This window comes from Pinus tabuliformis, chromosome 1_1 (assembly GCF_031772625.1).
Source record: "Pinus tabuliformis cultivar Carrire ecotype Pingquan chromosome 1_1, CPIR1, whole genome shotgun sequence".
Lineage (NCBI taxonomy): Eukaryota > Viridiplantae > Streptophyta > Pinopsida > Pinales > Pinaceae > Pinus > Pinus tabuliformis.
In genome coordinates, this window is record NC_142297.1 from 406,432,999 (window position 1) to 406,440,514 (window position 7,516).

The following is a 7,516-nucleotide window of genomic DNA, read 5'->3' on the forward strand; positions in this document are numbered from 1 at the left end:
GAAGTCATAGGCCCATCAACGTTCGTGTTACAGGATTTAGTAGGTAGAAGGGATTCTTTGCGTGTTAATGGACAAATTCTCAAAATATACTTTCCATAGAAGATCATTCTTCTATTTTTTGTAAAATAGTTTTTCTTTTCCTTTTTCATAATAAAACCAGTTGTAAATGGTTACTACAGGTATTCATGGAAAAGACACCAATTCTCTTTCAGATTTTGAGCTTTTCGCTTGTATAAATAATTTTTTTTTTCGTAAATCTGATCTTTATTATAGACAAGTAGAGTTAAAAAACTTTGGCCTAGATATGATACTGGTTTCAACTTCAAAAAATTTGATGAAAGCAACCTTTGGCAAAAAATTGTTTTATATCAGCATAATGAAAGGTATCAATAATAAAATAAATATTCTCTGTAAAACTGTTGTTTTCAAACTCTATTATTGTCGTCCAGAGCTTTCTTAAGGAAAACAATGATTTCCTCCCTGTTAAAGAAAATCGCAGCATTCAGAGGAACAATCCAAGAAGCACTATATCTCAAAGAATAAGAGGTCTCATCACGAGCCGGCTTATCATGATCACAGATATTATAACTCGCTGACTTTGCCAAACACTTTCCATCAAAACAGGGAAATGACTCAAGATCATTGAAATCAAAAGGCAAGGGGTCTCATCATGAGCCAGCTTGTTCAGTGAAAGTGTAAATCAAGTGAATGACTGTGTCATAATTTGGCTACCAAACCAAGACATTGTTCTTTGAGAATAAAAAAGGAAAAAGTGTCAATGTGGATTTTTCTTCGAATGTTGTAGATAGCCTTAAGCAGGATAAAGGATCATTGCTGGGTAACAGGTAACCCTGTCGAGGCTATGGACGCCTGCTGGCAGCAGAGGCTCTACCTACGACAAATGAGCATATTTTAAAGCTGGCACAGAGAAAAGACTTTATTTTACCTTTACAAGACCAAGTAACGGCTGATGTAAATACAAGGACAAAGCCTGAGGAAGCAAGCAATTAGAATAGAAAAAGGTTGAATCAAAATATCATTAATAGGATATAAGGCATAATGTACTCTATCTGTCCATAACGAAGTTTAGACTTATGAAAATTTTTATGTTTTGGAATTTAAAATTCAATAGAAAAAAACAGAGATAACTGGTTCTTCCAGGTGAATCGCCATTGTTGTGGCCACCAACAACCCCCCTCTTTGTTTAGTATTAGCAATAACACTAAGCAAAGGGGGACCCTTAATAAAAAAATTTAAAAACATTTTATAAAACTTTTTGTATTCTACTCCTTGAAATTATGTCGCATCGCGCGGAGAAGATAAAGCATTCCCTTATGAGCATAATAAAAAACTGTGAAAAATGCGAAATTCATCGCATCATTAAGAAGCGCTCTTAAATGAAAATCTTAAGAAATCTCCGACGGCCGATATGCGACGTCGCATATCGCAATATCGCATAAGCAACACACAATGATTTAACGACTCGTCGTGATCTGCGATCTGCGATAAATGCGATCTGCGATAAACGCGATCTGCGATAAATGCGATCTGCGATAATCCGATCTAAAAAAAAGCTGCGATGACACATCTAGGTAATGTGATGACGCGATGCTGCTATTGCCCATCGCGAATTTCCTCTGCTCAGCATTCAAGAAAAGCTGCCTGTAAACCAAAATTAGGCGCATGCCTTAAAGGAAATTAATGATCGTACGCCAAAGTGTTAATGAAGGACAGTTTTGTGGTTTTCGAAGAGTCAGTTCACGATGGGTGTCATGATTTTATACATTCATAGAGGTTAGAGCTTTCGTATCAGTATTTATTATCATTACTCTTTACCTTTGCGTGAACTGCAGGAATGAAAAATAGGAAACAATATGAAGCAATGAGCAGGAAACATCTAAGGAAAAGGGGAAAGTGTCAATGCTCGGAGAATAGAGAAGAGATGACTTCATAAACAGATGTCGCATGCAACAGAACCACAGATTCCAGAGTATCACTCAATAGATGCTGAGGTCAATAGGTGATTCAACATTCAGGGTCGGAAAGCTCACAAAAGCAGCATGTTTACGAAAAATCCAGAAATTTCTACCCAGTGAAGGAAAAAGCGCTAAAGGCGGAAAACGCACCAGAAAAGCCCAGATCAAAGAACAGAGGCAGTTTTCGATGCGCGATTAGCGCCTAGCGCTAATAGCACATCGCTAAGAAAATTGTTCAGAAAGCAAAGTCCCTAACCTGCTTAGTCATTCGCAAAGCCGGAAACCGAGATAGCAAAAGCAGAAGCAGTTTGAGAGAAATTTGGGTTATTACCAAGTATACACTCAGTAAACCCACCCAGCCAGAGGAAGATTCTCAAAAATATCTTCTAGGTTGCTAAAATGGTGCTAGCACTTACCATTTCTATTTGCGTAACTCAAACAAAAGAAGAAGGCAACCAACTGAATCTTCCCAAACAAGTGTTGAGTGTTCGCAACATTAAGGAGCAAATGCAGAAATAGTTAGGAATTAGATTCAGTTTTTAGAAATAGTGTTGCTTTAGAAGAAGGGCGGTCATTTAAACCGTATCCTAAATTTATGTAATTAAGTTAATTAGTTAGTAGTATTTAAACCCTTCTCATGCATTTGGAGAAGGGTCCAGAAATTTTTCAAAAAACTTGTACTCAGAACATGCACTTTTGCACCCTCGGAGGGGGTTTTGATGAATGGATGGATCAAGGTTTATTAATGTTTGCATTTGATATCTGCTAATGATGTTGCACTTCTGTACTCTTAGTAGATGTTAGAGCAAGGAGAAATAAATCATTGTTGCTTGAAGCTTATGAGTAGAACCAGTCATAAATGGTACTTTTATCTCTTGACCATTTCTGCTTATATTCTTAAAGTGATATACAGTTTGTAGTTGTTTATATGTTATTTCATGAATGTGTGAGTTACCATTTGGCACTTTTGTACGGTGGAGCCATTTATTTATGTCTGATATATGAATAACTTATTATGCAATATGTTGTTCACAACTGTTTTGCCTAGCTTTTTATGCAAAGTGGTTTATCTTAATTGATTTCCCTTCTTATGATAGTTGAATGATCTTTATTACCAGTTATTGTATGAAATCGTTTTAGATCGCATAATAGAAGAAATACACCTCGGGTTAGCATAGATTAGATGTGTTGTTTTTCATTAGATTACAATAGCATAGAGTTATTTTAAAAGTTTGAATTAGATTAGCTTTAAGTATTCTTAGATCAGCAACATCCAACTCTGCACGCACACACACACACCCTTATATTGGGAAACTGGTCCCATTATCCCCAATCGCACCTGCTATACCAAACGGATAAGGAGCTGCCAACCAAGGTCCGGACCGGGTGGGTATCCCCCTTGTTGTCGACCCGATTTTCGGGGCTTCAACAGGCCGTTAGATCAGCGGGGTGATCAACGATGTGGAAACGATGAGGGATTAATGAGTGCATTGGGGCATATGGTTGAGGTTTTATGACAGGATTAGGGTTTGGCGCTTGGGGCTAAGCCCAAAACGGGCTTTGTCGGGTTTCGGAAGGCTTATTCAGGGAATGATGAGGGTTTGGAGAAGAACGAGATGAAGGAAGAAAGGAAACAATGACAAATGGGAGCCTCCCTTTGAATGTAACTCGTCACATCATGATCCTTTCTGTCTTTAGAGAATCAACATTGCCTCCTTATGGGGATGAAATCCTCCCTGTTAGGTTTCAAGAACTGTGGACCACTACCTTTCATACAAAAACAAGATCAACAATATTTCCTAGTGTTCCATTGGGAATGGAGTCTAATTAAGCCTACACTAAAACTTGTAAACAAACATATTAACAATGTTGAGGCCTAAAGGCCTTAAACAACATAAATTTTCAAAAACCCATTAACTGTGCCATCAAAACTGTTTCTCCTTCCATACTTTGTAGTATGAAGGTGTTGTTCCCGTGGATCTGAGCAATGACAAAAGGTCTAGTCCACAGAGCATCAAACTTCCCATGGTTGCCTTTCTTTTCCTTTAGTGCATCACATTTAAGCACCAAGTCTCCAACTTGAAAATTGTCTATCTTTTCCTTTCTGTCAAAGGCTTCCTTGATCCTCTCTTAATGTGCTACAGACTTTTCAACCAACTGATCTCTGATTTGATACACTTCTGCCAAGTCACCAATCCTCTTTACCATGTCATCTTCCTCATTCCACTCTTCCTGCAAGAATTTAGCCACAGGGAGGTCAACTGAATTTGGAATACAGCCTCAGTGCCATATACCATCTTGAATGGAGAACTCCCTGGGGACTTCTTGATGGTCACCCTGTTAGCCCACAATGCAAACTTCAGTTTAGAATCCCAGTTCCTTTTGTTGTCTTCTAGCAAATTTTTGATTATCCTTATTAGGCTCTTGTTGGATGATTCTACCAGACCATTACCTTGAGGGTAATATGAGGTGGAATGTACTAGCTTAATTCCCATTGAGTCACACATGTCCACCAACTCTTTTGCCATAAAAGCTGCTGCATTGTCTGTAACTAATTTATGTGGACAGCCAAGCCTGGTGAAAATGTTTTCTGTGAAGAATTTCATGACCACATGGTGATCAACTTTCCCAGTAGGGATGGCCTCAATCCATTTAGTGAAGTAGTTAGTTGCTACTAAGATCCATCTGTGTTGGCCACTGGAATGTGGATTAATTTCCCCTATGAAATCTAAGCCCCACTGTTGGAAAGTGCCTCTGGCATGTATTGGATTCAAGGGAAAAGACTTCAACTGTTGTTTTCCTTCAAAACCTCTGGCACTTGTCACAAGATTTTACAAATGAAAAGACATCAGAAAACAAAGAGGGCCAATAATACCCAACCTTGAGGATCTTGTGGGCTGTTGTTTTGCAATAGTGATGTCCTACACAGATGCTGGAATGGAACTGATGCATGACCTCCATAGATTGTTCTTTGTCTAGACATATTAAAAGGATTCCAGATGGATTCCTCTAATAGAGCAATTTTTCATGAATGCAATACTTGGCTGCTCTGAGCTTAATGGTTCTGGCTTGACTTGAACTAAGACCTGGAGGAACTTCTAGCTTCAGCAAGAATTGAGCTATTGTAGAATACCATTGACAAGAAGCTAGATTATCTGCTAATGACTAGCTCTGCCCTGGTTCAGTTGTTTCTTCCCCTGTCTGTCTATCATCTGAGTGTGTGCTTATGCAGTTCATGTCCAGCATCCTGTAATTTTCTTCAGCCATCAGCTTGGCAAGACCCTGACCTTGAATAAGCTTGTTGGGCTTTAGTTCTATGTTGAATTCAATAAGTTTTGCAATCCATTTAGCCCTTCTTCCATCAACATCTGGCTGCGTTAGGACATCCTTTACTGAAGCAAAGGGCACATATGCAATTACCTTGGAGTGTAGGATGTATATTCGGAAAGCTTTCAAGGATTTAATCAGAGCATAACCATATTTTTCTATAATATCATACCTTAATTCAACATCCCTTAATGTCTTGCTGAAGAATGCCATTGGATGCTCTGAACCCTCATCATCTTTCTGTAATAGGACTGTTGCAAGGGTGTTGCCTGAGGCAAAGGAGAAGATATGCAACTCCTTGCTATAGTCTGGGTTGATTAAAGTGGGAGCTTCCATAATGGCTCTTTTGGTGGCTTCAAAAGATCTTCTTGCTGCATCAGTCCATTTGACCTCTGATCCCTTCTTTAGCATGGAGGTGATGTGTTTTACCAATTCTGCAAAATTAGGAATAAACCTCCTTACGAAATTTATTTTTCCCATAAAGGATTGGATGTCCTTTTTAGACGTTGGAACAGACAAGGTCTGTATTTCTTTTACTCTCTCTGGGTAAATTTTGACACCTGCAGCAGAAACAATGTCTCTTAACGGCTTGCCCTCTTCTAAAGAAAACTGTGACTTCTTAGGATTCACTGATATACCAAACCTTCTACACTTCAGAAACACTTTCTTCAAATGCTGCAAATGGTCTTGATGGCTGCTAGAGTATGCTGTTATATCATCTAGGTAGACAAGGACAAACTTATCCTTCTCTCCTACAAAAGTTATATCCATAGCTCTCTAAAAAGTGGCTCCAACATTCATTAGTCCAAAGGGCATCTTGGAGTACATAAAAGTGCCCCAAGGAGTGGTGAAAGTAGCGTTTTCTTGATCATCTAGGTGTACAACAACTTGGTTATACCCTGAAAAATCCATCCAAGAAAGACATCACTTTGGCTCCTGAGACTTTCTGCAGCAAATGCTCCATCTTGGGCATAGGATAATTGTCTTTCTTAGAGCATTTGTTTAAGTTCCTGAAATCAACGCACAACCTGATTTCTCCACTTTTCTTCCTCGCCACTACCAAATTGGCTACCCACTTTGAATATCTTAGAGGGACTATGATTTTGGCAGCCAACAATTTCTTGATTTCTTTTTCAATTAGATGGAGGAGCAAAGGGTTTATGGGTCTCAGCTTCTGCTTGAAAGGGATGGTGTCTTTCTCAAATGGGATCTTATGTTGGATGATCTTTTTATCATAAGTTTTTAGGTCACTGTATTCCTAGGCAAAGACATCAGAAAATTGATTCATTAAGGTGCAATATTCAGATCTTTGGGCAGCAGACAAATGAGTGGACAGATTTATATACTTTGGATGATCTGGACTCCCTATGTTATGCCTATGGATTGCAGTCTGATCTTCTTTTTGGGCAATATTATGAGGCAAATCATTATGGTCAAACAACTTTTCTAAGGGAACTAGCCCTCTAGGTATATGATTGCTAGGTAGTTGTACAATACTGTCTTGGCCAATTTTGTTCTTTAGTTGGGGTTGTGGACATTCCTCCAATGTTTCATTCTCTTGATCAATTTGCATTTCAAAGAATTCATCAATGACTTGCAGAAACCTATTTACTTCATCATCATCCTCAAAGACTTTCCAGTGCTGGACATTATCAGGCAAGGATGGTCTGTACTTTATTTGGACTTCATAAACTAGTTTAGGGGGCATGGGAGGAATGAAATTTCTAGTAGATACAACAAGGGAATCAGAAACCTGATTTTTCACTCTAGGAATATATGAGATACAAAAGCTATCAAAGGATTCTTTGAGTCTCCATACCTCATCTCTATATGCTTTCAGCCTTGGGTACCTTGCTTGGAATGTTTTGTTCACTTGTTGAATGATGAGATCAGCATCTCCAAACACCTTAATGTTTCTGATTTCTCTATCTTTGGCAGCATTTAAGCCCAATATCAGAGCCTCATACTCTGCTATATTGTTTTTGACCTGAAAAATCAGCTTGAAAGACAGATGTGTGCTTTCTTGTTTTGGAGACACCATCACCACTCTTGCTCCTACAGTTTCCTTTGAACAGGCTCCATCAAAGAACATATCCCAACCCTGTGTTCCTTCTTCTTCCATGGCCTGACCTACTGGTTTCTTGATCTGCACTCAGGCCCTCTGGGATTCTTATATTTGGAGAATACATGCACCAAAATGAGTGTCCATAGCG